The sequence below is a fragment of the Patagioenas fasciata genome, chromosome 1, assembly GCF_037038585.1.
Source record: "Patagioenas fasciata isolate bPatFas1 chromosome 1, bPatFas1.hap1, whole genome shotgun sequence".
Taxonomy (NCBI): Eukaryota; Metazoa; Chordata; class Aves; order Columbiformes; family Columbidae; genus Patagioenas; species Patagioenas fasciata.
The window spans coordinates 18,061,766-18,079,223 of NC_092520.1; positions in this window are offsets into that span (position 1 = coordinate 18,061,766).

The window sequence follows — 17,458 nt, forward strand, 5'->3', positions numbered from 1 at the left end:
GTGTGGCAGAGGAAATGGCAGGAGAGTATTACAGGCTTTTGTGAGCCATTTATCACCAAAAGGATGTAAAGCTTCTTCACATCTATTAAGACACGCTGTATATAAGAATTGTGCAAGTGTATCATATACAAAAATGTTCACAGTTGATTCCACGCCAGTTCTCTCTCTTTTATTTCCTTCTTCTCCCAAATTAAAACCTATACAGTTGTCTACTTTTAAATTCAAAATACCACTTCCCTTAGAATTTTTTCCAGCTGGTAGGATTCTATGACATCAGAGTGCAGTATGCCAATATTTATTGCTACTAATACAGATATAATCAAAAACAATGTATATTTGTGGAACAACTGCTAATATCTACTGTACTATTTTAATACAAACTCATTAAATACATTATGGTCAGGCCTCTAGCCTTCCTTCATCTGGAGGTGTGATAAACTTTAAAGTAGTAGCAGTTTCTAGAGAGCCGAAGGAATGATAGCATATGAATTTCATTCCAACTATATGAGAAGATGCTGTGAAGTTTAATGTGAGAAGAAATGATGGAGAATTTATCATGAATAGTTAAACTTACAAACGAACTGTGTCCGTGCTGTAAAACTCCACAGGATTGCTTAACATCCTGTGAGGAATCAAGATCAGCCATGCAATTACTTCTCCATGTTGTGGCTGGCACTTGTATTTTCCCTTCTGAAAGGAGGTCGACCCCCTTAGACAACATATGGGGCTCAAGTATCAATACAACAGAGACTATTTGTCATCTGGAGCATTTGGAAAAGCTGCTTTCCAAACTCCAGCTATGACTAACAGAAAGGAGAGTGTTTGTATCAGTCCAGAGAAGGTTGATTGACCAGAGAAGAAGCAAAAAGTATAGTATCTATCCAAAAACATGTTTATACAAGAGATATTAATACAGGATTGCTGGAAGCCCAGGTTGTGGACTTATGAAGAGATGTGAAGTACCAGGGAAAACACCAGTTTGACCCTCAATGGGTATCACCTGGATACACAGTTTGAATGTATTTGAAGGCAAATTAGGATCAATTTTTTTTTTTTTAATTTTCAGTATGGTTCATCTCTGTGCATGAGAATGGTGATTCACCCTGATGTCCAGCATAAACGTTATCCCCAGTGTCCCTCTCAGATGATATGCACAGCCATGCACAACACACTCCATAGAACTTGAAGTTCCCAAGCCAGCTCCTGCCTGGGGAGACGTGACAGCTGGTGGGCACTTGCTCATGGAGCTGATGGGTGAGCCAGCAAGGCCTCCTGCAAGGGCTGGGATGGGTCTGAAGGTGATGCAGGGCTGCTCCAGCTTAGGGGTGTTGAGCAGAATCTGCCAGACAGAGCAGGAGGGCACGGTGTCTCTCTCCTCGCCTCTGATGAGACGGCGCTGGGGCTGTATCATGCCCCTCGAAGATCAGGTATCAGAGCTCATCCAGGGAATCCAAGCAGCAAAAAACATCAGCACCTACAAGGACAGAGTCAGGCATCACTGATGAAGCCACAAAGGTAGGAACAGGCATGACTTTCTCCCCTATTCTTTGAGAAGTCCCAGGAAAAGGGGTCATTCCTGGCACAGGAGAAAGAACCCTTACTGGCAGCTACTGCGGTGCTACTTTGGACCCAAAGTGGTGGATTTCCCAACACTGGCCACTTTTCAGATTTAACTGAACAGTGTGGCGGACCGCCTTTTCTAGATCGTGCTTTAGTTTAAGAAAGGTTGGACCAGGTGACCCTTCAGGTCCTTTCCAACCAGATATTCCATGATTCTATGATTCTCAACACATGTGATAGCCTCAGGGCATGGCAAGTTAACAGAAATGTGCAGCGCCCCTTTGCCAGGTCGTGGGGCACGGCAGGGAGCCCCTGGGGAGCTGGGGTGTCCTTTCAAAAACCCAAACAGCAACATCCTTCACTGTCCCTTGCTAGAACAAGAGGTTGGAAGGAAAGCACCCTGCTTTTTTATTGCCTGGTAGTTTTTACCTTCTCTCAGAACTCTCAGCTGAAATGTGAACTTTTTAAGAAGTGCCACTATCTCGGTGTCTACAGCTACTTGGCAAAACTCCTTGCTTTGTGTTTGAGATTCAGACAACATCAGCCAGTGTTAGGATTGCCAGCTGACATGAACAGAAAAGTGGGACTTTTCCTCTTTATTTAGGTAGTGGGTCAAAGAGCTCCAAATGGTGAGTCTTGTGACCTCACTGGGGTGTCTGCTCAGCCTTGCACAAACAGAGCTTCAACGAGTGCAAAATGAAAGTGCCAACACTGGAATTCTCCTCTGAATCAAAGCTAGCTTAAGTTACCTTCTGTCCCCAGAGAAACTCTTCACGTGTTGGTTTTCTGGAGCTACTGGAGGCATTAGGGAAACGTGGAAGTAAACAGCTTGGCAAGGACCTTGCTTGTCCCTGTGGCAGCAGTCCCACCTTCTGAGGGGGTAGGCTTTTGTTATCACACTCTTTGTGGAACACACATAACTCTGAGGTTTCTGCTTGTGCCTGTGGCCCATAGTGCTGGTAACTCCTTGGCTGCTGCCCCAGCAAGGCCAGCCTCCTCCTCCTCCTCCTCCTCCTCCTCCTCCTCAAAGTGTTCCTCATGGTGGTCAATAAGGAGCTGGACCAGTCCTGTCACCTGCACACAGCAAACCATTGGTTTCCACCTGGTGGCTGAAAACAGGTCAAATCGCCTTTCCCATTCCTAAATTTGGCTTCACTGCAGAAGCTGCAGCTGTGGGGCTGCTCTTACCAGCGGCTCGCACACCAGCATTCGCTGAAGAGTGAAGGCAGCCAGGAACCACTGAACAGCAAAGCTCGAGTGGGCCCAGGAGGTTGTAGAAGGCTGGAAACACAGTGTACCTTCATCACCTCCACCAGAACATCGACAGGGAGCATGTCGTCCTCCGGTGGGCTGAGGAGGTCTGGCCCCAGACAGATGGCCAGTTTGTGGGCTGTCATCCTAGTGGTTTCAGCATTCCTGCTGATGTTATGGAGCAGGGTGAGCTGGTGCTTGAAGAGGAGGATGTTGGCCTTGGGCAACTTGCCACCCTGAGGGAACAGGAACACAAAGTTAATGAAGTAGGTGTCTGGCCAACAATATGCCTCTTTCAGGCAGGCTGTGGCTTTGCAGGCAAGTCCTGGGCTCTGGCAGTGCCTGTGCAGCAGCCAGGCTGTGGGCCACACTTACTCCTTTAGCCCCGCCAGCCCCTTTAGCACCTCCTGCCTGCTGGGTGCTCTTCCAGTACTGGTCGAGCTGTGTCTGGAGGAGCTGGGAGGGGATTTTGCAGAGGAACACCTGCAATGGCAAGGGCTGTGGGTGAGGCTGTGCCCACTGCTGCCACAAGCATGGGCAGCATCCCCAGTGCTCGGGCCAAGCAGCAGCTCCAGGGTTTGGGCTCCTGCTCTCCCAGGTGCCCGTCAGCACTGCCAGAGTCTGGAGCTGCTGGGCTCTGGGTCATCAGGGTTCACCTGCAGGATGACAGCCAGGAGGTGCACTGGCTGGCTTTCAAGGTGGACATGTGCTCCACTGCAAAGGGCCTTGCAGAGCTCCCAGGAGGTGCACTTGCTGGCTGCCAGTAGGAAGATGCCCTCCGTGGATGGCCCGTGTTCCTGCAGGAGAGCCAGTAGGTCCTGCAGGGGAGAAAAGAAGAAATTGCTGAGCTGGAGACAGGCCCTGGGACAGGAAAGTAATTTTCAGGGGTACAATCAAGTGTGGATGGGTCTTCAGCTCCCCTGGGAAAGGACAGTGCATGGCTGGAGGTGTGTGATGTGGGCAGGGCTGGCTGTCTTTCCAAGACCCATCTGGGATATCTCTGATGGGCACACCAACTCTCTGGAGGAGCCAGCTGGATGGGAACCCTCTGGGGACCTGGGATGTGGTTCTTTCCAAAAACCAGGAAGCAGTATCCCTCACTGTTCCTTGCCAGAAAACCTGGTATGAAGGAAAACACACAGTCTTTTTTATTATCTGTTTGTTTTTCCTTCTCTCTGTTCTCTCAGGTGGAATGTGAGCTTTTGAAGAAGTGCCAAGATCTCATTGTCTACAGCTACTTAGCTGTCGTCAGGTAAAGCTATGATAAATTTGAAGCAATTCTCCTCTGAATCAAATCTAGCTCGTGTTACCTTCTCTCCCCAGAAGAGCTCTTCAGATGTTCGCTTTCGGGACCTACTGGGGACACCTGCAATGACAATTAGGAAATGAACATCTGGCAGCGACCTACCTGTCCAACTGCTACCTCAGTTCTGAAAGGCAGATCCCTTGGATGTGTTTGTTCAGTCCAGCTGTGCCACAGCTGGTGGGATCACTGCACAAAGTGCGATGGCCAACCTGCCTTAGCCTTACTCTGCACTTTTGCAGAGCTGCAGGCTGGTGAATGATTTTGTTTGTCCCTGTGGCAGCAGTCCCACCTTCTGAGGGGGGAGGCTTTGATTGTCACGCTGTTTGTGGATCTCACATACCTTGGCAGTTTCTGCCCTGGCGAGTCGGCGGTCGATGAACCAGCAAGCCCAGGCTACTCCTCCTCCTCCTCAAAGAGCTCCTCATGGTGGTCAATGAGGAGCTGGACCAGCCCTGTCACCTGCACACAGCAAACCACTGGTTTCCACCTGGTGGCTGGAAACAGCTCAAACCGCCTTTCCCACTCCTGAATTTGGCTTCACTGCAGAAGCTGCAGCTGTGGGGCTGCTCTTACCAGCAACCCCCACACCAGCATTCGCTGAAGAGCAAAGGCAGCCAGGAACCACTGAATAGCAAAGCTCGAGTGAGCCCAGGAGGTTGTAGAAGGCTGGAAAGACAGCGTACCTTCAACACCTCCACCAGGATATCAACGGGGAGCATGTCCTCCTCCGGTGGGCTGAGGAGGTCTGGCCCCAAACAGATGGCCAGTTTGCGGGCCGTCATCCTGGTGGTGGTGACATTCCTGCTGATCTTCTGCAGGAGGCTGAGTAACTGTTTGAGGAGGAGGAGGTTGGCCTTGGGCAACTTGCTGGCCACCCTGAGGGAACAGGAACACAAAGTTAGTAAAGTAGGTCTTGTCAACATAGGTCTCCCAGGCTGATGTCAGCCAAGCCCACCCCAGGGAAGGCTCCCTGGCCATGCTGGGTCTACAGCAGAGGGACTGCCTTGGCTGAGTTATGGCCGCCTCCCTCCCTGTCTACCTTTCTGACAAGAGTCCCTTTGTGGAGCAACACAAATGCCTGTGGGCAATGCTCCAAGGAGAGAAAGAAAGGCTTTTCTGTGCTACTTTCCCCCACAACCTGATCGCACAGCAGCAGCCAGAGGTGGGTGTCTTGCTGAAAACAGGGCTTTTTCAGGCAAGCCGTGGCTTTGCAAGCAAATACCGGGTCCTGGCAGTGCCTGTGGAGCAGACAGGCTGCTGGCCACACTTACTCCTTTAGCCCAGCCAGCCTCTCCTGCCTGCTGGTCTTCTGCAGGGCGCTCATCCAGTCCTGGTAGAGCTCGTTCTGGAGGAGCTTGGAGGGGATCTTGTGCAGGAACTCCTGCAATGGCAAGGGCTGCGGGTCAGGCTGTGTCCACTGCTGCCGAGAGCACAGGCAGCATCCCCAGTGCTCAGGCTGAGCAGCAGCTCCAGGGTTTGGGCTTCTGCTCTCACAGTTACCCATGAGGAGCAACAGAGCTGGGAGCTGCCAAGTTCTGTGTCATCAGGGTTCACCTGAAAGATGGCGGCCAGGAGGTGCACCGGCTGGCCTTCCAGCTGGACCTGGGCTCCGCTGTCCAGGGCCTCCCGGAGCTCCCGAGAGGCGCGCTCGCCAGCCGCCAGCAGAAAGATCCCCTCCGTGGATGGGCCGTGCTCCTGCAGGAGAGCCAGCAGGTCCTGTGGGGACAGAGAAGGACATTGGCTCCCCAGCTCTCACTGGGGCAGGACAGGAAGTGGCTGGAGGTGGGTGAATGTGCAGAGGAGCAGGCTTGGTCTCCAAGACCCATCTGGGATCTCTCTGATGGGGACACTGCCTCTCCAGAGGAGCCACTGGATGGGGGACCCCCTGGCCAGATGTCCTTACCTGGATGGGCTGGGCCAGTGTGCCATCCTGGCTGCAGAGGTCTGATAGGGGCCGGCCAAAGAGAGGCGCCCTGTCTCTAGCAGCCGGCAACCCTCGCCTCCCAAACGGCCAGGGCAGCCTCCTCCTGTGTGTCCCACCTGCTACCAAGGAGAACAGAGTGAAGAACCATGGAGTGGAAATGCCAGGCAAGCTCTCCTGGACCCTCTCAGTACTGTCCCCCCACTGCTGAGCACAGAAGAGAAGCATCATTTGGGAACTAGGGATGCCAGGGGCTCAGCTCTCTCCCTCTGCAGTGAGATGCGGATGGACGTGCCCTGCGGGAAGGGCAGCAGCAGCCCCAGTGCAGCACAAGTGCCCGTTTGTGAGTCAAGGACAGAAGGGCCATCCTGCCCCTGTCTTCCCCAAACTCACCAGCCACGTGGCCAACTCCACCGTCACTGCAGGATGGGACAACAGGTGGTGGCCGCTGCTCTGCACCAGCCTGCAAGAAATACGCTGCGCTCACCAAATACCCCGCAGAAGAAAGGGCTCCTGGCAAGCTGCATCAGCATCTGGCCATGTGTGAGAGGTGGGGACAGCTGAGATTACATCCTGAGTGATCCTGACCTTTGCCTGGCTCTCCACCAGCCTCTCCAGGCTGCTGGTGTGCAGTGTCATGGCCTGGGCAAGGGGAAAAAGAGCAGAAGGTGAGAAGTGATGCACCTGATGCTGGGCTGGAGCAGCCCCTGGGGACAGAGCAGAGACACTCACAGCGTTGTGTGCCCTCAGCTCCTTCAGCAGAGGCTTGAATGAGGGCAGCTGGCTGACCTGGGCTCCCCTGGCTCCTTCTGGTGTTCTGTGCATGGGGAAGGGACAAAGAAAGTGCTGTGTGAGACCCAAGCTTCCTTTTCACTCTCCTGCAAGCTGGGGAGCACTTCCAAGCTGCCCCAAAGCAGCTGGGGACCACTCGGCAGTGGAGCGGAGAGCAGCGGCGGGGGTGAGGATGGGGCTGGGCAGGTGTTGGAAGAACACGGCTGGGTGAAGCCGCTCCACAAGCTCTACCCAACCCAGAGCTATCTGCACATTGGGGACAGATCTCCCCAGCTGGGAGAGATGTTTCTGCATCGTACAACGATGCCTGAAGCATCCCCCCATGACATGAGCTCTGGCTCCCCAGGCTGCACTGCCAGGGACGGCTTACCCAAGGAGCGCGTGGACCCACAGCTCCTTCACTGCCCGGCAGCTGCAGAAAGAGAGGAGAAACAGCCTGAGTGCTGCTGCTCCCCAGCCTGCAGGCAGAGGCGGGTGCCGGCACAGCCCTGCCCCGTGGGGATGGTCACAGAGTCAGGACAGAGCCCTGTGGGGCAGGACTCATCCGTGCCATGCGACGCGGCACCGAAACTCACCGGAAAGTGATCACACAGGAGCCACAGGGCCAGACGAGGACGAGCGAGGTGGTGTGCTTCCCGTCCTCCTCCTCTGTGGCATCACCGGCTGCCCCCGTCCCGCTGCTCAGCACTCGCAGCTGGTCGAGGGCCAGGCAGAGCTGCGGGCGCAGGGCACTGCCACGTCTGCAGAGAGGAGCGGCAGGGTGTGACCTGGAGGTGGCCGAGCCAGGTGGCTCCCCTCCGGCATCCCCCTGCCACGGGCACGGCCAAGGGTGCATCCAGCACCAGGGTGCCGGAAGCTGCTCCTTGGGTGTCTCTGCCCTGGTGCCGGGGCCAGGGCTTGGGAGGAAAGGCAGCTGGGCTCCGCGAGTCTTACTGGGGCTTGCTGATGACTAAGATGGTGCTGAAGAGGAGGAGGTCCCTCTTCCTCGTCACACGGCCCTGGGTCACCCGCACGCGCTGCCGGAGCAGTGGCTCAGGTAATTCCAGGATGGGCATGCACTGCTGCACGAGCTCAGGGTCGCCCCTGCAGAGCAGACGGCGTCGGGTGTGTGAAAAGCGGCTGCTGCGGGGTCTGGTAGTGCTGGGGTATCCCCGAGCTCTGGGGGGAACCTACCTGGAGCCGCGGCAGCAGTTCACCTGGCCCATCCTGGCGAGACCAGAAGCTGTCTTCGAACAGACAGTCTGGTGTATACAAAATAGCTCCCAGCTGGCTGCAGCAAGGCTGCCAAAGGGCTCTCCTGTGCCGGTCAGTGCTGCAGGGCAAGAGCTGGGCTCTTACCCTTGCCGCTCCGTGTTGGCACAGAACCGTTGCCGGGCCAGCGCCGGGTCAACAGAACATCCCATTCTAACCGCCCTGGTGGGGGAGGGGCAATGGGGGTCTCCCCGCTTTGCCCACATCTCTCTCGTCCTGGGGAGCCCAGAGCTGGGCACAGCACTGCAGGTCTGGCCTCAGCAGCGCTGAGCAGATGGAAGGGTCACCTCCCTCCAGCTGCTGCCAACGCTTTGCCCCATGCAGCCCGAGACAGAGCTTGCCACGGCCTTGCTGGCTCCTGATCACTTGGTGTTCACCAGGACTCCAGGACCTTTTGAGCCACATTGCTTTCCAGCTGCTTTGCTGTCTGCTTTGTGTCATGAGTCTGTGTGCTTGTGTCCCGGGACCCTTCGTACTGGCACTGATGCCATCCACAGTCAGTCCCACCCTCTTTCTGCAGGTGTCTTGGTGCCACTGCTGTGAGGGTGAGGGGGGCATGTTTCCTTCAGCCAGTGCAGTGGCTCCAGTGGAAAGGTTCTTGTTATGGGCCAGGGAGAAAGAAGATGCACCCTGGCGACAGAGTCCAGAAACAGTGTTTCTACAGAACTCCATCTTTCTCTATTTTCCTTAACTCTAATTTGGGCTTGCGTTCACCTACACGTAGGAAATGGATGCAAACATGTTTATTCTAAAGCCTGTATTTTGATAAATCCTGCTTCAACTTCATTGGAAGTTAGACAGGTGCTTTCGTGAAAAGGAGATACCAAAGACTTCCTTGAACATTGGAGGGTTGTTAAGTGTTCAAGTGTGCAAGGGTATACGAACAAACTACACAGGGCTATGTTGGAGCTGCATAGCTAAGCATGGACTGAGCTGACTTTGAAACCAGAGCTGTTCTTCTATCAGGTATTAGTTCTGGCCTGTTTCTGCAGGTAATGTTGCTTGTGCTCTACATGTTAAACATAGGAAGAATGTGCTGGTGACTGACTGGTGTCGTAACTGTTGCCTGATCTCCCATGTTCCAGTAAATACGTACACAAAGACTAACAGGTCTCAAATCCATGAAGAACATGAGAATAATGGTGGTTATAGGTCTAACAAAGGGTCTACGGCTTTTCTAGTGCTCTCCTTGCCACTACCCAGCAGTTAGTTTGTCTGTTCATGGGGACATCAACAAGCAGCCCAGCCTCTTGTCTGGGGAGCTGATTACAGCACGTATGAGAGAGAGGCAATAGTCGAAACCTAGGTCTTGATATTCTTTCTATTGTTTTAATAGAGAACCTGAAGTTGTCTGTACCTTTTTGTTTATATTTACATCAGCACTTCCTTTGGTCCAGATTAAATGGAAATTCTCTACCTGACACAGCAAAAGTTGGGCTCAACCCTCATTAGTAACCAGCCATTGCTTAAGTTTGTCTTGAAATAGAGCAAACTAGGGTGGAATTGGAAACTGAGACAGCTAGGTACATTAGTTGCATTTTCTGAAAGGAGGTGGAAAAATTTGTAAGGAAAATTTTTAATAGTATTAGCATCAAAGTTATCAGACTGGCACATGAGCATCAAGTATCTCTGTTCAGCTAAGGCAGTGGAGGATTCACTGGGTTTGCTGTTAAGTTCGAGCGGTAGCAGGTATTGCTCTAGGAAAACGACTTTTTAGAACTAGAGGCCATTACTGTCTTAAGTGACACATTTAGAGAATGTCTCTACATGAATAAGTAGCTCACACAGCAAGGCTGCAGCTACCTGATAGCACAATATTTTTCTCACTTTGGAGGTGTTTTTTTTAACATAAAACTTTCCAATAGTCATCACTGCAAGTTGATTCTCTGTATAACAAATAAGTAGTAAATGAAGGTGTTTCAATATATTGGAATAACCTGCATGTTTTATTTTTACACCTGTTGCAAAGAAATAATTGAAACTCTGAAAAGTTTTTGCTCTTTATACCACTGAAAGCCATGCTAAACAGCTTTTTGCAAATCTCCAGTTTTGAGCACCACAGATTAATTACTGAAGTGTTTATGCAGAAGAAATAGAATCTTCATTTACAGACTGTATTTTGCTGCAGATTTTAATTCTTTCTGAACCACCTGTTGAAGAGGAGGGACAGTGGAGTGAGAAGAGTCTTTAAGAAAAAAAGGGTTTGGCTTGTTTTGAGGCCCTGGGCAGGAGCTCATGGGCTCATCACCCTTCCCTGGCTCCTAGCGCTACAGTCACTGGAGCGGCACCTGTATTGACACATTACTCGTGGTCAGGAAAATGCTTCAGGTGGTGCAAAAAGAGCTGCTTTCCCTGCTTCCAAATCATTGAAGTTTGATCACTATTTTGATGTGGTGCTCGATGATGAATAGTGGTTGGCACAAAGATGTACTTCAGTGGCCCAGGGAAGGGGAGAGAGACCTTTGCAAACCTGCAGCACTTACTCCTGTGTCCTCTCCCTGGTTATGACTGCTGATGCTGTATGGGGATGGTGAACCCTAATGTCACAATCTCTCCCAATCTCTGCAAATTAACACTTAAGCATGGTTACTCATAGGCCTGACCAAAGCCCATTACACAGTCTCCACCAGGAATGTCTTATCTAGATTAGTAGTATGAGAAAACCTCGAGTGTTTCGCTTTTTTTTTTTAACCAATTTGCAGACAGTGAATTTATTAATGAGCTAGTTAAGCTTTAATAAAATATGCTGAAGCTAAATATGCCATCATTCTCTGACTACTATATATTTGCCTCAAGAAACTGTAATTAAGACAATATTGATTTACCACACACTTCCAGTGTCACAGATCAGTTATGCCACTGGCACTTACACAAACTCCTTTTGACTTGGAGCATGCAGCAAATGCTCACACAAAATCTATATTATACTTCCTGGAGGTAGTGATCTGCTATATACAATTAAAAGTGATTAGACCTTGATTTTCCAGAGTATCTCAGAAATTCATAGCTTTTCCAGAGATAGAGAAGAATTTTCATTGATTCCAATATAAAATAAATCTGAGCCTAAAGAGAAGAATAATCCTTCATTTTTCTACCAATAATCTTCTCTTTACTGGCGGGAAAAATTGTCTTCCTCCCTTGAATTCTAGCACAGACATCAAGAGATAACCCTTTTCGCATAAGTTACAGTCTCCAGTGCTCAAGGTAATTATAAATCCCTGCTTAGCCTGAATTCAAGATTATTACTGCTATTGATGGGTTTTCAGTAGCAGATTTATATAATGGGCTGCAATATTACTTTTTCATGATTCAAACACAAGCTCAGGAACTCCTGATAAAAGATTTCTGAACAGATTTCTAGAGGTAACAGCAGCATCTCTGTTCTTTTTTTTCCCTCAGGAATTCCTACCCAGCCTAGCGTATACTGCATCTCCTTCCAACTTCCATTTTCTTCTAGACTGCTCTCTCACCTCAGATTCTACTGTTGGAGAAGAAGTAGTGTGAAATTTCAGAGCATTCTCCCAAGGCACTGATATTTCTGTGTGCTAGGAAGAGAGCTGGAAAAGTTCCAACTCCATTTGGGGGAAGAAGAGTCTGGGATATCTAGCACATGATGTCTTGGTATTCTGATAATAGAGTTCTTAGTAATGTAAATGGAAAATCAAATCAACTTCTCTAACACTCTGGTGTCTTCAGAACCAAAAGAATCGGATGGATCAGAAATCATAAATGCATCCAGAACTCAAGAGAGGTGAGAAATGAAGTTAAGCAATTTGTCATAACCCATTATCCAGCCTAGCATTTCCCAAGACAAATATCTGAAAGGAAAGAAAAGGAAAACAAATAAATAAATTTGTAATATTTGGTCCTAAAAATGTGAATAAGCATTTATTAGGTGTATTGGAACAAGTAAATAATATTAGTAATGACCAGTATGAGCTGCCCTGTAACAACTCCGGTGTGTGATGACAGATCTACTTCTTACCTGACACATTGCCAAGCTGCTGTCACTGTGGAAGGATCATCCAGCATTTATGAAACTCAGAGCTGACCAGCCACATGTTGCCAATCACAGGACTTTGTGACAGAAAATTGAAAATTGCCAATAACACATTCAATAGTCTTGTTGCCTGGAGAGTATTGCACTCTCTAATAACTGAGATGTGAGGAAAGAAGAGCAAATTATATAATATTATGTCTATTTCCATGGACTCAGAAGAGCCATTTTCAGGGTCAAATAAAAAAAAAAAAATCCAATTACAGTTCTGTTTTACTTGCTAGTCCAAGTACTCAAATGATTATATTACTGTATTAAGTGTATTAACATTTCTTTTCATATTTCTCTGGACCATATGTAAAGCTTTATTTTATCATGTCTGAATGTACTACGGTAAAAGTCATCTTTTACACTGGTAAAATAAAAAGACCTCTGACCTTCATCTGGTCAGCTAGTTTTCCCTTCAAACAGAGTGATATTTTTGTCTGGGAAATCAATTATAACCTCAGCATTCTGTAATTAATTCAGTTGCCTGAATACAGTGTTATTTTGTGGCATCTAAGAGATTAGTGTGGTACAGATAAATGTGCCCCAGGATCTACAGAAGTCCCTCGGCCACTTAGGAGCTGGAAGCCAAGCAAGGTGGACTAGGGCATCTCAAATGCAGAAGAGGTCTGTGTTCAGGAAGCTAAACCAAAATCCCTTGCACAAATATTGATATTAACTTTCTCTTATTTTTAAGAGAAGTCAGGAGTACAGGTGATGGCTGAAGGTTTATTCTAGCAGCACGTAAAACAGGGAAAGTGACAGAGAATCACAAGCTAGATCTGTCAAGAGATACACTAGATGGCAACTCAACCTTTTCTCTCTTTTAGCTACATTCTTCAGCTGCACCACCTTCTGCCTCCTCAGCTTAACAGAGCAGCAAGCAAGGTGAGCACTTTGAACATTTTTGATGGTGCTACATTCTCTACTTGAAGACATACTATTACATCAGGCACACTTAAAATGTTTTATGTATATGCTTTTTAAAAGATGCATGGTCCCCACGAAAAGAAACAGGTTAATTAAAACATTATATTTCCCTTAGGCTTTATCTTGCTGCCGGTCACAAGAACTCATGAATTTCCTGAACACAAATAATCAGAATTACACACAGTATTCCAGATAAGACTCCACAAGTACCTTATGCAATGACATTGATATTTCTCTCTGTCTATCAGAAACATCTCTCTCGTGGTTACATTTTATTTTCTTACACGATGTTAGTTGCTATAATCATATACTTTCTCAGTCAGTACCCTTCTATCTCTTTTTCTTCTTCTGTCATTTCTAAATTATGAGCTTCCAGTTATTACAGGGATACCTGCAATTAGCCCTGGCATACATTATTTATCTTTTCATTCTACTTCTATTTTATGCAGCCTGAAGGCCACTCCACTCTACCCTTACTTCATTTGACTCTTGATATGTTGATAACAATTCCCACCTTTGTGCCATCAACAGACAAAATTTCTTCTCCTCTGTACCAAGGTCTTTAATAAAAATATGGAATCAAAGTAGTCCCCAACTTCAGCTTCTGTTCCACTTACCCTGTACATCTTACACATGTCTACATCTTAGGAGGTCAGTAAAACAGAACTGAAATATGTGGTGTGCTCATATATACAGTGGAGAAAATTTGTCTGTGTAGGCCTACAGGAATAGCTCCTTTATTCAGTACTGTTATCTAATTTTCTCTGCCTCTGTACAGAAATCAGGGAGGAATATGTACATGTAAGAAAACTTAAACAGCCCTTTTTGCTTTAAGCTGTTATTAACAAAATCTCAGACTTCATCCCACAACACCTGTTCCCCGGGTACTCAAGCAGAGTCAACAGGCAACGGCTTTTCCCATCAGGATGATGAAAGATTCCCAAGTCTTTCTTGTAACACTAATCTTGGCCCATTTTTGGGTCTTCAATTATTTCCTTGGTCCACGTGTTCTTTTTTTGTTTTCCAGGAATAGAGAATATTCTATGAAACTTGTTTGTGCTGAGCCATTTCAGCAGAAATCCACTGTTTCGATTTGTCCCCCAGTGAAGAATCACCATATGGCCTTTCCTGCTCCATTCAGTATCCTTTTCAGCCTAAAATCCTTACCTTGTATGCTTGCTACCAGAAGACAGCCCACCTCTTCTTCCCCAGACAAACTCTGATGTCCAGTCCATGTATTGTTTTTAACATTATATTTCCTCATTCTGGATGTCATCTCCAAGCATGTGGAGGAAAAGAAGGTTATCAGGAGTAGTCAGCATGGGTTCACCAAAGGGAAATCATGTTTGACCAACATGATAGCCTTCTATGATGGTACGACTGGCTGGGTGGATGAGGGGAGAGCAGTGGATGTTGTGCACCTTGACTTCAGCAAGGCTTTTGACACTGTTACTCAGAACATCCTCATAGGCAAACTAAGGAAGTGCGGGCTCGATGAATGCACGGTGAGATGGATCATGCACTGGCTGGATGGCAGAGCTTAGAGGGTTGTGATCAATGATGCAAAATCTGGTTGGAGGCCTGTAGTTAGTGGGGTTCCCCAGGGGTCAGTATTAGGTCCAGTCTCATTCAACCTGTTCATCAATGACCTGGATGAAGAGACTGAGTGCACCCTCAGCAAGTTTGCTGATGATACCAAGCTGAGATGAAGTGCTGACACACCAGAAGGCTGTGCTGACATTCAGTGTGACCTGGAGAGGCTGGAGGAGTGGGCAGAGAAGAACCTAATGAAGTTCAACAAGAGCAAGTATAGGGTCCTGCACTTGGGGAGGAATAACCGCAGGCACCAGTGCAGGTTAGGGGAGGACCTTCTGGAAAGCAGCACTGCAGAGAGGGACCTCGGAGTTCTGGTTGACAACAGGTTGACCATGAGCCAAACATGTACCCTTGTGGCCAAGAAGGCCAGTGGTACCTGGGGTGCATTAGGAAGAGTGTGACCAGTGGGTGGACGGAGGTTCTCTTCCCCCTCTGCTCTGCCCTGGTGAGGCTACATCTGGAGTACTGTGTCCGGTTCTGGGCTTGCCAGTTTAAGAAGGACAAGGAATTACTGAAGGGAGTCGAGCAGAGGGCTACAAAGATGATTAAGGGTCTGAAACATCTTATGAGGAGAGACTGAGAGAGCTGGCTCTGTTCAGCCTGGAGAAAAGAAGGCTGGGAGGGAATCTCATCAATGTTTATAAATATCTCAAGGGTGGGTATCAAGAGGATGGGACCAGACTCCTTTCAGTGGTGCCCAATGATAGGATGAGGGGCAACAGGCACAGACTGAAGCACAGGAGGTTCCATCTGAATATTAGAAGAAACTTCTTTACCTTGAGGGTGCCAGCGCCCTGGAACAGGCTGCCCAGAAAGGTTGTGGAGTCTCCTTCTCTGGAGACATTCAAGACCACCTGCCTGGACACATTCCTGTGTGATCTGCTCTAGGTGAACCTGCTTTAGCAGGTGGGTTGGACTAGATGATCTCCGGAGGTCCCTTCCAACCCCAATCATTCTGTGATTCTGTGACTCCTTTACATTACACTGTCTCCTCCTGGTGCTGCTATGACTTTCGAATTCTTTTCCTCCCATTTTTCCCTCAGCCTGCAGATCAACCTGGACTCTCTTATTCCAATGTCTCCCATAAAAGAACATAAAATCAGACTTTTCTTTGAAAGATTCATCTACCCAACAACTTATCTGCAACAGCATCCATAGGGAATGCTACATAAGGGAGAGCATAAAAAAATATTATAAGAGTCTCTCAGACTCCTGCAACGAAGCATTAATGGCTTCCTGAGCTGACAATTACGTGTAGTTCAACATGTTCAAAATCAGCTGATGAATCTACTTGCCATCAGCTTTTCTAATTGCTTCTATTTTAGTCTCTGAAATGTTCTGTTGGCACTGAGAGACACAATTTGATTACATACTGAATGAAAAAAAGTACTTTCTCTTGAATTACTTGTTTTTAATCTGCTGCCTGTAACCTCATTAAATGCTCTCTAATTCTGGCATTGTAAGAAACACAGAATAATCGTTTTCTAACCACTTTCCGCATAGTATTCAGAGATCTTTATCATAGTCATGTCTTTTCAACCCTGGGTAATTCTTCCCTATTTAATTTCTGGAAGATATGCAACAGCTTTCATAATTGTTGTCGCCCTTGTCTGTAGTTTTTCTTATTTCTATTGTATCCTTCTATGCTGGAATTATCTGGACTGCATATGGGCATTAAGATGAAGGCATCCCTTGCATTTGTACAGTCACATAAATGAACTTTACGGGACAAAGTGAGATCTCAAAATGCTGTGTTATTTTAATAGAAGAGTAAATCTCCCAGCTATAAAGACTCTGGGAATTGTCTTTATCATAATTTCCTGGTTGGCACGAAGTATTCCCAAATCTACTGTAGATCAGAACTGACTCCCACATAAGAGTTATTAAAACTCCCATCTAAACATTTCAGAATGATTTTCTGGAAGAGTTCTGAAGACAAGCATAAGCAAGTTATCAGTCTCTTTCTTGGAAAATATTCACCAGGCTTAAAGCTGGTTGTTCCAAGGGCAAAAATCCCTGAAATTTTAGGATAGGTTAGACCTTCCTTAGCTTTAGCTTTAGCCACACAGAAGCCAAGAACATTCAGTACTGAAATATCAGAATGAAACTACTCTGTCAAAATTCTGAATTAATTGAAATTCTGTTTTCTCCCAGTAACACATTCCACAGAAAAATACTGCAACCCATTCCAGTTAATGGTCTTCTGTAAAAAACAGCAGAGCAGAATGAGTCATATTCTCAGTTGGGGATTATAGAAAAGATGAAGGAGGGATGAAAAAATGGGCAACACCAGCAGGATTTGAAAGGCTGATGATGTTATAGCATGCCAACTTCCTTTGTTCTTGCATTGATAGCAATGAGCCAGTGTCAATATTTCATTGTATTTTCAAACTTGGTTCTCCAGGATTGAAATCTGGTTCTGTTCTGTTGTTCTACAGCATGGAGAAGTGAACTGGAATAAATTAGCTGTTATAGTATCACCCAAACCAGACATTTTCTTTCCAGCAATCTGTTAAATTTTCTTAAGCAGCTATGCCTCAAAACTCCTAAAGTTCAGTAAAAAAGAAAGGATTTAGGAAGGTTTCAACATGGAAATGTCCATGAAAAACAAAGCTTACACATCAAGGGATACACACAATGTGTATTTAAGTATCTATCATTTCGTTGTAACATATTTTACTAGTTTATTGTTTAACGATATCTTTGGACTTGCGCTATAAAGTGAGGTTTGAGAGTTAGGAGTGAAAAGAGGTTCTTTTCCACAAGTATCTTCATTGACTTTCTGGACTGTTTCAACTGAATTATGTTT